This window comes from Narcine bancroftii, chromosome 2 (genome assembly GCF_036971445.1).
Source record: "Narcine bancroftii isolate sNarBan1 chromosome 2, sNarBan1.hap1, whole genome shotgun sequence".
Classification (NCBI taxonomy): domain Eukaryota; kingdom Metazoa; phylum Chordata; class Chondrichthyes; order Torpediniformes; family Narcinidae; genus Narcine; species Narcine bancroftii.
The window spans coordinates 101,377,601-101,393,679 of record NC_091470.1 but is presented as its reverse complement, the minus strand read 5'-3'; the positions used below and the strand labels follow the sequence as shown (position 1 = coordinate 101,393,679).

General features: G+C 43.0%; 1 long non-coding RNA gene across 1 annotated transcript; it reads left to right on the top strand.

Moving 5' to 3' along the window:
• Nucleotides 1-6,718: 6,718 nt before the first annotated feature.
• LOC138754016 (uncharacterized) lies at nucleotides 6,719-8,878 on the top strand. Its single transcript, XR_011351544.1, has 3 exons — nucleotides 6,719-6,948; nucleotides 7,053-7,119; nucleotides 8,677-8,878. It is a non-coding gene; the product is annotated as an uncharacterized lncRNA (long non-coding RNA).
• The last annotated feature ends 7,201 nt before the right edge of the window (nucleotides 8,879-16,079 follow it).

Genomic DNA, 16,079 nt, shown 5'->3' with positions numbered 1-16,079 from the left:
TAAATAATATCAGGAAGAATACAAAAAGTTTCTTCAAGTATTTAAAGAATTAACAAAAGGTGAGATTAGAGGTAGGATCATGAGAAAATGACACTGGAGAAATAATAATGGGAGAAAAGGAGATGGTGAGGAAATAAATGAGTATTTTGTCACATTCTTCACTATGGAAGGCATTAGTACCAGATGTCCAAGGGTGTCAGGGAAGGGAAATGAGTGCCTTTTTTCATTGTAATGTCAGGGTTTCATGCTATGAAGAATATTTACAAATAACAGAGGCAAGATTAAATAAAAACAGAAAAATTCCAGAATCTCTAAGCAGATCATAGGTGAGTGTTTCACAGAGGGTACATGGAGCAGGAGTAACAGTGTTATGATTTTTGGAAAATGGAAAATAGAAAGTAGGTTGGTTGAAATTGCAACAAATTGGCAGGTGGAACAGATAGGACAAAGGGTAGGTCTCAGATGACAAGGTCAACCAGCTGATCGTGACAAAAAAGAACGAGAGAACAAAAAGGACTTTTTGAAAAGTTTGAATGAGAACAAATATTTTTGCATTTTGAAGGAAATGATTCACTTGAAAGTCTCTGGTCAACTCTTCAAGGTTTAAAGGTCCATTTTATTGATGCAATACATTAGAAATATAGCATACATGATATACTTTAATAATGGGAGAAAGAAAAGTGAAGTGAGAGTCCCTTCAGAGACACTGAGCATCTGTTGATTCACCTCCAGTGTTTCCACAGCATTTATAGCCACACAGATTCCTGTTTGATCCATCGGCAAACCAAATTCCCAAACTCCGATATGATCAGGAAGCCATCAGTGCCAGAGGCCCTTTGGGAGCCCTTCTTATTCTCAGCACCTACTTGAATCCCATCTCTGATACATGGTTCTCATAAGACAGTATCCAACAGCCAACAGCCCATAAAGGTCCCCTGACCGCAAGTCACCCACAGCCCATTTGTATCCCTTAGCCACCGAGCCTCTCGCTGGTCTGGTCCATGATCATCTTCTCTGTGAGACCATTCAGATACTGAGCCCATTGCTGCTCCACCGCTGGGGACTCCGTCCTCCTTTCTGCATTTCTATTGCCCTTCTTACAGCCACAGAATATTCCAAATCCACTCTTTTTCTTATTCTCTTCCAGATGGGTCACAGGTTTTCCAAGTGAAGTAGCAATTCACCCACTTCTTCCAATTTAGTGTACTGCAGGGTTCCCACCATGCTCTCTTCTACACTGGAGAAAACAAATATAGATGGGTGTCCACTTTGTAGAGCACAACGTTGAGTTTCCTTGCCACTTTAATTCTCCATCTGTAACCTTGGCAGTTGGAACAAGTTCTAATATAAATTAGAGGAAGAATTTCCACTATTGCTCATTGCAGCCTTCCAACTTAATGTCAAACCTTTCAGATAACTTACTCATTTCCTGAATCAAAACCAAGAAATCTACCTGTGATTCAGCTCAGTTCATCTCTGTACATGAGCACAACCTGCCCTTCCAGGCATGTTGCATTCCTTTGCATTTAGCAACTTCTATCTTCATTTGTCTTCTCATTCACATTTGTTCTCCATGAACTCAACCACCAAATAACATTGTTTCCGTTCTGCAGTTCTGTATCTCAGGGTTTTCTGTCTATCTTATCCATTCTTATTCCATCCTCTGTGCAACTTAAACTAGCTTGTTTATTTATCTCTCTCTCAATTCTGCCACCCCACAACCACAAATGTCTCGTGACCCATTTGGAGATTCAGGAATGTTTAGTTTCATTTCACATTACCAGCACCTTTACTCTTTAATGCTGTTCAACATCTGTATTCACTCTGCATTGGATTAATTGCAGGGCCTGGTGATCATTTCCTTTTCTCCTGCTGCAGTGAACTTGGTGGCAATCTTCATCCTGTGCCGGGAGAAATATGGACTCTCCAAATGCATCACTCGCTATTTGGTTGCCATGGCAGTAGCGGATCTCATAGTAGTGATATTTGAGGTCATATTGAACAGGTTAACAACATTTATTGATCCATAAATTTTCTGTTCATAACACCACTCTGTGCCATGATACATGTAGCAAAACTGGCTGCCCTCGATTGCTCTGTGTGGTTTACAGTCGCTTTCACCTTCGATCCAAATCTAAGACTCAAGTATTGCACCCCAAGAACAGCAAGCAAGGTCATTGCAGTGGTGGTCATACTAACCTATTTGCGGAGTGTCCATGCTTACTTTGTGTTTGAACCAAAATATCTAATTGACAACATCTCTTATTTCTACATTGCCTATTCTACCTCACCCTGGTGGGCAGCAATGGAGTGGTTCAGCAGCATTTTAAATCCTTTGGTACCAATCACCCTCATCCTTCTGCTCAATGCACTTACCGTCAAATATATCGTAAAGTCCAATAAAGTCCGTAGGGGGCTCATGAGTAACGTGGATAATCCCAATGATCCCGAGAGAGCGAAACGCAAGAAGTCCATGATTTTGCTTTTTGCTCTGTCTGGCAATTTCATCGTCCTCTGGACACCATATTTTATCCATTCCTTAAAGTGGAAAATGCAAAACTACAATTACACAGACAAGTATTACAGTAACCCCATATTCATTTACCAGCAAACGGGGTTCATGTTACAACTACTTAGTTCCTCCACCAACAACTGCATCTATGGACTGGCACAGAAGAAATTCAGACAGGAGCTGAAAAATGGGGTAAAATATTTGGTTACCCTGAATGATAAACTCTGTCAATAGGAAAATACTGTTTGTATCTGGTTTGCAGATTTTCTTCTTTTAGATTGAGGTCTTATATTTATAACAGGAACCTGGAACATAAACAGATCTGAGAGAGGGTTAACCATATAGATTGGTAGCTAGGTCATCATAAAAGTTTTTAATCTGGGCAGAAGTCAACATCACTGGGTGTGGATATGGTTAGCAAAAGTGGACTGAAAACAGTCAATTAAATGTAAAGAAATGAGAAGTTGTAGTGGTCCACTAACTAGGACATGACCCGGTGCACAAAATGGCCGATTAACGCGGCGACCACCCACGGGTGGTCCTTCGTCTCAGATGACCTCCGTCTCAGATGACCTCCTTCATGGTGAGAAACAGCGAGCAATGGCGGGAACTCCAGCCAATCAGAGATCCGCAATGCCGTGACATCACTCCTGTTGTCAACAGCGGGGAGAGAATACAAGCAGAGCTGCCAGTGCAACAAATCAGTCTTCGACTTTGTCTCCTCGAGTGTGTGTCTTCATTACACACCGCAGCAGCACGCACACTACAGTCATCAAAGAAAAGAATGTTAAATTTCATTCAGTGGTGGAGGGGTGGGAGGGAGAACAGCCACGACTGGTCATCTATAGATGCAGAGAAACGAACAGAGCTCGCTGAATCAAAAAAGAGATTACTGTGGCGGTGTGAGCAGTGGAAGAAACACAGCCACCATGTTGAAGGTCGTTAAAGACTGTTTTTATTCAAATTCAGCGCGACCCTATAAGGGCCACATGAGCTCAGTCACCTGGTGCATTGTGATGTCATAAACACTGCCCAGGGTGCGCGTTGGAAGGGATGCTGGAGTCAGAGAAAAACCTCTGATGATGCCATTTCCCCATGGCTGCTCTGCCACGTGGCCATGAGGATATGCGCCGCCACACAACCCCCACAGAACCGGCTACGCGTCCTGTCGCTTTGGCGGCCATCCCCGTGCTTGGGCACAGCCATCTGCATCAGCTGTGATAAGTCCAGATGGGCTGCCTTCAGGCGGTCAACTGTAAAAAGTTCCTCTCTCCCCCCAACGTCCAGGGAGAAGGTTCCGCCAGACCAGTGCAAGACTTTGTATGGTCCCTCGTACGGCCGCTGTAGCGGTGCACTTTGTGGTCCCCTCTGCACAAAAACAAACTGGGCTGAGTCAAGCTCTTTGGGGAGATGAAACAGCCAGGTGCTGTGGCGTGCTGGGGGTTGTGGAGCTAGGGAGGCCAGTCACCTGTGTTGGTCCACCAGTAGATTTTGTCGGTGGCCGTGGTGTCAGGGTCTGAGCCAGAAAACTCACCCGGCAGGGAAAGCAGTGCGCCATAGACCATCTCCGCTGCTGAGGCCTGCTGTTCCTCCTTGGGTGCCGTCCTAATCCCAAGGAGGACCCAGGGTAGTTCATTCGCCCAATCTTGTCTGGAGAGCCTGGCCATAAGCGATGCCTTCAGGTGCCTGTGGAACCTCTCCACCAGCATGTGAACTTCACCACCAGAGAACACCTTGCATTGGGTGTACACCAATGGTGTGTTCAAGGCTGCACTTTACTCCCAGTTTGGTTACTCAGATCACATATCTGTCCTGCGAACCCCAGTGTATAGACCACCGGCAAAGCAAAATAGGTCAGTTCTCAGGGAGATCAGGATGTGGCTGGGTGGCAGGGGAAGGGGAGACTACAGCAGTGCAGCAAGCCTACTTTGAGACCATGGAATGGAGCTGTTTTAGGGATCATCTACAATGATCATGTAAACATAGCTGACTACACCAACTTAGGGACCGGCTACATCAGCAAGTGCATTGCAGATGTCATCGAGATCAAATGCTTCCCAACCAGGGATAACCATAAACCATAATTTGATGCAGAGGTCCAAAACCTTCTCAGAGCATGTGGTACTGCCTTCAGGACAGGGTGCACGATGGCACCAAGATCAGCCAGGGCTGAACTTTACCATGCAATGCAGAAGGCATAACAGGAGTATGCACAGAAGATCCACAGACAGCTGTGAGACCCCAGCAGTGCAACACAAAGCGCTTGTGGCAAGGGATCAAGACTATTACGGATCACAGTTAACCATGCAAAATAAGGACAATGTCTGAACATCTTCTATACATGGTTTGATGAGAAGAACAGAATGATGCCAAAGAAAATTCCATGACCCCCCCCCCCCCCCCGATGAATGAGTCCCCAGCATAGCCATGGCCGCAGTGAGGAGAACCCTATCCAAGGTGAAACCACACAAGGCAGAAGGACCAGACAACATCCCTGGTCAGGTATTAAAAAGACTGCACAGACTAATTGGCGGAGGTCTTCTTGGGCATCTTCAACACCTGCAGCAATCCATTGTTCCCCAGATTTCAAGACAGCCATCATCATCCCAGTGTCCAAGAGGGCAATAATAACAGGTTTCAATGACCACACCATTAAGTAATATGTCAAGTGTCAGGTGATGGAACACATCAAAGCACACCTCCCTGAGACCCTGGATCTATTTCAAATGATGACGCTCCACTGATGTCGTTATAGCCTTGTCACTTCACTCCATCCTGGCCCATCTGGATAATGACAACTCATAAGCCAGGCTGCTCTTCATTGACTTCAGCTCACCGACTTCCTAACGGAAAGACCACAGTCTGTCCGGGTCAATAGCAGAACGTTGAGCACTGTCACACTGAGCACTGGCGCATCTCAGTTGTGTGCTCGGCCTGCCTCTGTTCATGCTAATGACCCCCGACTGTATCGCCAGTTTGAGTTCCAACAGTGTCATCAAGTTTAAAGATGACCCCACAGTAGTTGGCCTCATCAGTAACAACAATGAGTCGCACCACAGAGAGAAGAGGTGGAAAATTTCATGAAATGGTGTGAGAGTTACAAACTGAGTCTCAACATGGAGAAAATGAAAGGGATGATCATGGACTTCAGGAGGACCAGGAACAACTACCCTCCACTACACATCAACAACTATGAGTAGAAAGAGTGGACAGTACCAAGTTCCTTGGAATTCACTTATCTAGTGACCTATCATGGACACTCAACATCTCTTCACTCATCAGAAAGGTACAACAGTGACTGCACTTCCTGAGAAGATTGAAACAAGCAAGGCTACCAGCAACTATAATGTCAACCTTCTTTTGGAGCTCCATCGAGAGCATCCTGGCCGGCTGCATCTCAGTGTGATATAATTGCTGCAGAGAAATGGATTGAAGATCAGTCCTCAGTACCATAAAAATGGCAGAGAAGGTTGCTGTAGCCTCCCTCCCCACCAGCGACATGATCTACCAGGATTGCTGTCTGAAGGGAGTGCACAAATTTATTAAGGATGACCTCCACCCTGCACACAGCATCTTTCAGCTGGTATCATTGGGGAAGAGATAGAGGAGTATCAGAGCCAGCACCACAAGGCGGTAAAACAGACCAGGGCATCTTGCATCAGTGGTGTGCAAACTATTGGAGGGTTCTCAAGGACAGGATTTATGAGCCTTTGATGCACCTTAGACCAGCAGAATGCAGATGTTAATAGGATGTTAAGAAAACATTGTGTTCATATAAGGTGCAAGCAGCGAAAAACAAGGTCACCGTCACCTAAAAATGGTTAAAATGTAATGTCAGTGAATTCAATATTTTGGCCAAAAAATTGTAAATTTCCTCATGCTTATCAAGTGAACTGAAAATCAAACTGGCAATTGTCATGTGGCAAACAAGGCAATAGATGGATAAAATGTTTATCAAATTGTCAACATTTCCATCTGATTTACTCATATGAAGAAGCTTTATAGATTTATGGTAAATTCTTCAAACTCACTTTCTGGATTGTTTACAAAAAAATTAGTACACTTTAGATAATCAGCATCTGTGTGGAGATAATTAATGAAAGGATCTGTAAATGGCAGTAAAAATCCCTTGGGGGATTTATTTGGAAATTGTGTATTTTATGAAGAACATATGAAACAATTTTAAAATTAGGCCATAAAACAGATTCTGGCTTTGGTTGATTAAGTTACATTGTTTAATTGAATATAACAAAGTGCACTCTAGCTGAGTGTCCCCATGGACCATTCCTTTCTCCTTAAAGGGCTGGCATAACTAAACTGGCACATTTCAGACAGTGGCAGTGGACAACTTTCGTTGAAACAAAACATGGACTATCCAGTGATCTTGGTGTTTGAGCGCATCTACTATCCCATTCTTGCAGCTGTTGGCATTACAGGTAAGTTAATGGAACCAGTCAAAGAGCAATGTTTAGTGAATGCCATGTAAACATTATTTTTCCACTTACGCTGCAACATGCAAATAATCATTTTTGTATATTAGAGGCAAAGAATGTGTGTGTCTGGGAGACAGAGATGTGAAACAAGGATATTACAGTTCTACACCTGCAGTAAGTTGCCACCACAGGACAAACTTTCCTTCCTTTCACCATGCAAATGCCCCATTTTTTCCCGACTCCCTGATCAACTTGTCCATTTCAGACAACGACCATTCCACTCTGCTCAGCACTCTCTCATGTAACCACATCACCCGTACTTTTGTCTTTGCTATTCCCACCATTCAGATCCCAAATACAACCTCTGGATGCAACAACAAACTTGTACTTGATATGAATGAGTTCAATTTGAGTTTTAACAAGGAGAAACAAACATTAGATGTGCCAGTTTTTTAGTGGAGTGAAGGAAATTACAGTGGCATGAGAGGAACTGGCCAAAGAACACTGGAAGGAGGCACCAGTCGGGAAGACGGCAGAGCAGCAATGGATGGAGTTTCTGCAAGAAATGGGGAATATGCAGGATAAATACAGGATTTTAAAAAAAGGTAATATTCAAATGGAAAAATCTCACAACTGTGACTGATGAGGGCAGACAAGAAAGCAAAAAATAGTGGGAAGATAGAAGCTAACAAAAAAATCTTATAAGGGAAAAGATGAAGTATGAATGTAGTATTAAATAATATCAGAGAGGATACCAAAAGTTTCTTCAAGTATTTAAAGATTAAACAAAAAGTGAGAGTAGATGTAGGACCAGGAGAAAATGACAGTGTAGAAATAATAATGGGAGACAAGGAGATGGCAGAAGAACTAAATGACTAACTTGCAGCATTCTTCACTGTGGAGGACACTAGCAGTGTACCAGATGTCGAAGGGTGTCAGGGAAGGGAAATGAGTGAGTTACTATCTCAAGGAAGAAAATGCTCAGAAATCTCTAAGGGTCGATAAGTCTCCCAGACCAGATGGGTCCTGAAAGAGATAGCTGTAGAGATTTTGGAGGCATTGGTAATGAACTTTCAGGAATCAATAGATTCTGGCATAGTCCCTGAGGACTGGAAAACTGCAAATATCACCCACTATTCAAGAAGGGTGGGAGGCAGCAAATAGGAAATTATAGGCTGGTTTTCCTGATGTCAGTGGTTAGGAAGAAGTTGGATTCAATTGTAAAGGACGAGATTACAGGAGGATAAGGGAGATGCATTGATGTCATATATTTTCAGAAGGCATGCGACAAGGTGCCACTCATGAGACTACTGAACGAACAAATCAACAGGAAACATTCTAGCATGGACCGACCGGGCAGTCTATTTTTTAAAAGAGAAGAAAATTGAAAATACCAAGATGCACAACCTGACCTTCCAGGCGTGTACCACTGCATTACATTTTGCAATTTCACATTCTCGTTAATTCTCTACGACTTAACCACCAAATAACGTCATGCAGTCCTATATCACAGCTTGTCTTTCTATCATATTCATTCTCATTCTACCCTCTTTGGACCTCAAAACCCACTTTCAAAAAAAAACATTAAATTTCTCTCCCTCCCCACAAATGCCTCCTGACCCATTTGGAGTTTCTGGCATGTTTTGTTTCATTTCAGATTGCAACCACTTGCAGTTTATTCTTTAATGCTGATGAATCATCTGTATTTACTTTGCATTGGATTACTTGCAGGGTCTGGTGATCATTTCCTTTTCTCCTGTCGCAGTGAACTTGGTGGCGATCTTCATCCTGCGCAGAGAGAAATGCGGACTCTCCAAATGCATCACTCGCTATTTGGTTGCCATGGCAGTAGCGGATCTCATGGTGGTGATCATTGAGGTCATATTGAAGAGAATTAACAACATTTATTTGCCAATAAATTTTTTTTACATCACGCCAGTCTGTGCCATGAAACTTGTAGCAAAACTAGCTGCCCTCAGTTGCTCTGTGTGGTTTACAGTCGCTTTCACCTTTGATCGCTTTGTGGCCATTTCATGTCCAAATCTAAGACTCAAGTATTGCACCCCAAGGACAGCAAGCAAGGTCATTGCAGGAGTGGTCATACTAGCGGGTTTGTGGAGTGTCCATGCTTACTTTGTGTTTGAACCAAAATATCTAATTGACAACATCCCTTATTTCTGCATTGTGACTGATGCCTATTCTACCTCACCCTGGTGGGCAGCAATGGAGTGGTTCAACAGTATTTTAAATCCTTTGGTACCAATCATCCTCATCCTTCTGCTCAATGCACTTACTGTCAAACACATCATAAAGTCCAATAAAGTCCGTAGGGCGCTCATGAGTAACATGGATAATTCCAATGATCCCGAGAGAGAGAACCGCAAAAAGTCCATGATTTTGCTTTTTGCTCTGTCTGGTAATTTCATCGTCCTCTGGACACCATATTTTATCCATTCCTTAAAATGGAAAATGCAAAACTACAATTACACAGACAAGTATTACAGTAACCCCATATTCATTCACCAGGAAACGGGGTTCATGTTACAACTACTTAGTTCCACCACCAACACCTGCATCTATGGACTGACACAGAGGAAATTCAGACAGGAGCTGAAAAATGGGGTAAAATATTTGCTTACCCTGAACAGTAAACTCTGTCAATAGGAAAATACTGTTTGTACCTGGTTTTGCAGATTTTCTTCTTGTAGATTGGGGTCTTGTATTTATAGCAGGAACCTGGGACATAAGCAGATCTGAGAGAGGGTAAACCATGTAGATTGGCCGATGAATCCAACGAGTTGATTCACACTCTCTTATTAGCTTTAACAGTAAATTAAAAGTGTAAAGAAAATACACACCACCTATTGGGCAAAACCTGAAAAAGAGAGGATGTAAACTATTTTATTTCCAGTAAAGCAAAAATATTTCATATAAATCATATTCAAAACAACTGTGGTTCACCTGGATTATTCGGAACCAAAAATAAAATGAGACATGAACACAGCTAGGTCACCATAAAAGTTTTTAATCTGGGCAAAAGTCAACATCACTGGGTGTGGATAAGATCAGCAAAAGTGGACTGAAACATTCAATTAAATGTAAAGAAATGAGAAGTTGTAATGGCCCGCTAACCAGGACATGAACCGTAAACAAAATGGCTGATGAATGCAGCGACCACGCAGACCCCACGGGGACCAACGTCCTTCGTCTCAGATGACCACCTGAACGGTGGGAAACAATGAGCAATGGCGGGAACTCCAGCCAATCAGAGATCGCCAATGCCATGGTGCCACTTCTGATGTCAGCAGCAGGGAGAAAATATATGCAGAGATGCCAGTGCAATAAATCAGTCTTCAACTTCGACTCCTCGAGTGCGTGTCTTCATTACTCACTTTGCGGCAGCATGCACACTACAAAGTATTCAAAGAGAAGAAAGTGAAGCTTCATTCAGTGGTTGGCGGAGTGGGGGGGGGGGGGGGGAAGAACAGCCATGACTGGACATCTATAGCTGCAGAGAAATAAACACAGCTTCATTACTGAGAACTGCACACAGGAGAAGCTGGAGGTGTATAGATGCAAAAGTGAGATTAAAAAGGGAATTGAGAAACCAGTTGCAGTCACAGAAAATCTATCCCACATGCAGCATTTGACTACACTTGCTGGGAGAAGATGAGAAAGAATAGAATGGTCCCAATTGAAGACAACTCCAGTTTGGAGGCAGATGTGGAAAGTTCTAAATATTTAGATCTATCTTTCCAGAAGATATTGATGGGAAGGAGAATTTTATAAGGGTCAAGCATCTTTAAAAGTAAGTGACCAGATGAAGTTCACTTTAAATGAAGGCATGAAATGGCCCAAATTCTCACTATAACTTTTGAGTTCTCTGCAACCACAGGCCTCGTGCTGGAAGATTGCTGATGTGCCACTATTGCGTGAAAATAGTGAATGGTGGGTTGAACATCTATGGAACAGTAAGTCACCACTATCACAGGTGTACAGATTATGTGGAATAATTCTGAGGAATATTATGTCAAGGTTTGGAGAGGCACCGACCCAGCAGTTGAATTCCTGGATCAACAGGGTGATTATCGGAGTTGCAAGACTGGGTAAAAGTTGTAAACAGACATTGAATAAATTGCATGTGGACAACATACAATTGAAACTACAGGTGAATCTGCGATTCTTGATAAAGGACAATGAGAAACACTGGCTCAAACATTTTGCCAAATTCAAGACAAAATAAATGGCAACTGGAACAAAATTCAAAAGTAACTAATACTATTTACCTTGTAAAATTATCCAGTAACAATTTTTTTTTTTTTTTTTTTAAAAGCTGAGTAAGATGTCTCTAGAAATTTACACTGTATCTGAACATTCCTCAGAGAAAGATCTGTCTGAAAGTCAAGTCACAATTACAGAAATCTAAACTCAGAAAATGCTGGAGTAGGGCAGCATCTGTGAAAGAGAATCAGATGGATCTGTTTGCTCCTTTGTTCTGGAGTTTCCTTCCCCTACCAAGATTTAAACTGTCTCCAAAGTCACCATGTTCTTTTAGGTAAAAAAAAAATTGTGATTAAAATTCATACCAGGCTCCCAATAACAGAACTTGCAGACATGCTTTTTAATTTTTGCTCCCCACTCCAGATCAGGACTGCAACCCCCTCACCTGCCAACAGTCCTGGAGACCATTCCATACAATCCTTCAAATTCCAACAAAATATTCCAACCAGTGAGCATCACTGAAGTCTCAGATACCAACACTGACACCTTCATTAAAATACAACCACCTTTTAAATCTAAAACTGCAAAGATCTTTACACTTTCTTTACACTGCGGAATCTACATTCGTTATCAGATATCAGAACAACTTATTGTACCCCAAAGACCCCAAGCATGGTTATAACAACTGTGTGGGTGCTGGCCTCTTTGAGCAGCATCCCCTTCTATTTTATGTATGAACCCAGAATTATAATAAACAACATCCCCCATTTCTGTATTGAAACCACTGCCAATTACACATCGCCCCAGTGGCCGGCAATCGAGTGGCTCAACAGTATCATAACTCCATTAAAACTAATCGTCCTCATCATCTTGTTCAATGCCCATATCATCAAACACATCAAGTCTAATAAACTCCACAAGGCCCTCATGAGTTACGTGGATAATTGCAATGATCCCAAGAGCCAGAATCTCAAGAAGTCCATGATTTTGCTTTTTACTCTGTCTTCAGGTTTTAATCTACAATTATACAGACAATGGGCTTTAGTTGCCCATTCAGAGCCAGCTCTCCAGTGCATGACGTCCTGTTTTGCGGAAACTGCCAAAATGTTTGGCCTGGAAGTCAGCCTGAAGAAAACTGAGACCCTCCATCAGCCAGCACCCCACCATGACCACCAGCACACAGAACTCAAAATGGTCAACCAGTTTACCTACCTCGGCTGCACCATTTCATCTGATGCAAGGATCGACAACGAGACAGACAACAGACTTGCCAAGGCAAATAGCGCCTTTGGAAGACTACACAAAAGAGTCTGGAAAAACAACCACCTGAAGAAACACACAAAAGTTCAGTGTGTACAGAGCCATTGTCATACCCACACTCCCGTTCGGCTCCGAATCATGGGTCCTCTACCGGCATCACCTACGGCTCCTAGAACGCTTCCATCAGTGCTGTCTCTGCTCCATCCTCAACATTCATTGGAGTGACTTCATCACCAACATCGAAGTACTCGAGCTGGCAGTGTCCGCAAGCATTGAATCCACGCTGCTGAAGATCCAACTGCGCTGGGTGGGTCATGTCTCCAGAATGGAGGACCGTCGCCTTCCCAAGATCGTGTTATATGGCGAGCTCTCCACTGGCCTCCGAGACAGAGGTGTACCAAAGAAGAGGTACAAGGACTGCTTAAAGAAATCTCTTGGTGCCTGCCACATTGACCACCACCAGTGGGCTGATATCGCCTCCATCTGTGCATCTTGGCGCCTCACAGTTCGGCAGGCAACAACCTCCTTTGAAGAAGACCATGGACAAAAGACAAAGGAGGAAATACCCAACACCCAACCCACCAATTTTCCCTTGCAACCGCTGCAACCATGCCTGCCTGTCCCGCATTGGACTTGTCAGTCACCAACGAGCCTGCAGCAGACGTGGACATACCCCTCCATAAATCTTCGTCCGCGAAGCCAAGCCAAAGAATACAGACAAGTACTACTGTTGGGTCTAAGACAGCCCTCTGCTGGACATTATGACACCCACATCAGGATGTCACCCTTCTATATATATATATAACCTTGTGTGTCAGTAGCCACGTTAGTCTAATAGAAGTAAAGGATGAGAAAGCATCAAGTCTCCTAGTCTTAACTGTGTGAGTATATACACAACAGTGGCGACAAGGAACAAAACAAACCCTACACATAATCCATGCACCAACCATGAGAAGGAAAACAACAGAAGAAAGATAGAAAACAATAAAACATCAAGGTGAAAGTGCGCCAAGATGGCAAAGGGAAAGTTCAGGGAATTCAACAAAGTAGAAGAAAGTTGGAATAACTATGTAGAACAGTGTGGTGGTACACCACCGGCCTACTTCAGGGGGAAACCTCTGTACCTGCAGGAAAATAAAGGGGACAGGACTACACCTGGCCGGCTGTCAATCAGTTGACCTGAATGGATCAAGCCCCACCCGGTCAGGTGTCAATCACCTTTTGGGATATAAGCCTGCACCGGCCTCCGAAGTCTCTCAGAGTTACTGCAGCTACAGCCAGCCTGGCTCTGTGGAAGTCTTTGTGGATTAAAGCCTGTTGTACATTCTTTACCTTGTATGTGTCTGATTCTGTATAACATTGCACCACAAACAGTTTAACTACTACTGCTCAGTCCACAATATTGTGGAAAGTCCAGTAAACCACAATTGTGCTCTTTTCCTCAGGAAAACATTCGACCTCCTTAAGACCTTGTTGTTCCCAGAAGATCCAGGGACTAAGACATTCAACGAATTATGCACAGCTCTAAGAAACTATTTAAGCCCCAAATCACCTTATGACAGAAAGGAAACGGTTCTACGAAAGGAGACAAGGACCAGGAGAAACAATAAGTGAATACTATTGAGCAAACTGACAGAGAACTGTCATTTCGAAGTTTCTAAATCAACCACTGCAAGACAGATTAGTGATGGGGCTGGCAAATTGCCAAGCAAGGCAAAAATTATTAGCAATGGTTAATACTTTTCAGATTGTATACAGGGCTGCCTGCAACTCTGAAATGGCAGATAAAAAACTTGGATGAGGGCCAACCAGACCTCCTGGTAAGGAGGTCTTCCTGCTAACGTTGTAGGAAATACAACCATCAACCAGAAAACTGTTTCTTCAAAAATTCTAAAAGCAACTATTGCAAAACAGAAGGACATCTCAAAGCTAAATGTCTGCTTCTAAAGTGCAGATGGCCTGCAAATAAGCAGGCAGCTAAAGTCAAATCAATTGCAGAGAGAGAGAGAGGCAACCTAGCAAGGATGATGATAACAGCCCAACGGCTGACCTTCAAGCTCCTGAAATTTCAGCTCCTGAGATATTACACATCCGAGGAATAAATGGAGGAATCACAGCAATCTTTATACAGCTAAAATAAATGGACACCCCTGAAGATGGAGTTAGACACAGGGGCAGAGGTGTCCCTAATACTGTTACATGTAAAGGAACGCTTGCTACCACACTTCCCGGTAAAAAAAAATCTGAAATAACTCTAAGATCTGTTACAGGAGACAGAATCAAAGTGTTTGGAAAATGTACGGTTCAAGTACAATACAAACAACAGCAACCAAAAACACTCTCTCTCTCTCTACATCATAGATACCCAGGGACAAGCACATTTTGGAAGAAACTGGCTACAACACATTCCCCTAGACTGGCTGGAAATTAGTTCAATACTAAATGTAAACCACACAGACAACACCCAGCCAGAACTCTACCAAGTCCTCAACAATCAGCACCTTTTTCCCATGGAGGGATTAGCAAATACCAGAGGACATTGCTTCAAAGTCAAGAGGGGAAAGTTAAGGTGAGACATCAGGTGTAGTTTTTTTTTCATCCCAGAGTTGTGGGTGTCTGGGATGCCTTGCCAGAGGTGGTGGTGGAGGGTGAAAAAGAAGGGACATTTAAGAGATACTTAGGCACATGTATGAAGCAAAAGTAGCAGATAACGAGGTTGGTAGGTTTTTAGTAGAAATATCACCTACTAATCCAGTTTATGTTTGAAATGCCACATCATTGATCCAGCTACAGTCTCTCTCTTTGCCCAAGAAGGAGATTAAAACTTATGATGATTACCACTTCAGTACCAATCGTTCATGAGATTTTTTAGACACAATATTGAAAACAAGTGCCAAGATCCTGAAGAATGTTTATTATTTGGAAATGTTTACAAAAGGACAGCCAAAGGAACTAGTTAAGTAAAGATTCCACCTGCATTGAATTTGCCCATCGTTATTGAATGAAGATCTACCGGGACCAATGCCTGAAGAGGGCGCACAAAATCAGTGAACTGGTGTGGACGCGAAAGGCCAACAGATAGTTACAAAACACATCTCATTTAAAATGCCAGAGCTTTGCTCATGAAAGGCATCCAGGCTCCCAGTGCCTTTGCAAAGACAATGAAATTGTTTTGGAAGGAATTTCAAAAAGGTGTTCAAGTGCTCATAAAAAACTTTCAAGGATTGTGATAGTACATATCTATCACCAATGTACATAGTGTATATAGTAGTGTATATAGTTACTGTATCTAGACTGTGCTTATAGCGATTGGCTGAGAGCTAAGCCACACCCATTACCTGGGCCTTAAAGGGCTGTGTCCCTAGCCAGGTCGGATCATTCCGGACTGGTCGGCCACCTGTGAAGAGCTCCGGTCTTTTGCTAATAAAAGCCTTGGTTTGGATCAACAAGTCTTTGGTTCTTTCGACGAGCTCTACAATTTTATTAGCAAAAGAAAAATTTTTTTTGAAAGGGATGGAGCGTCTAATTAGGCCAGAAAAACTTGATATCGACCCACGGTCAGCTACAGCCTTCAAAGCCTTTAACTTCTGGCTGCTGAACTTTGAAAACTTCCTAAGGCTCATTGAGGTGGAGGAGGATAACCTGCGTCTAAC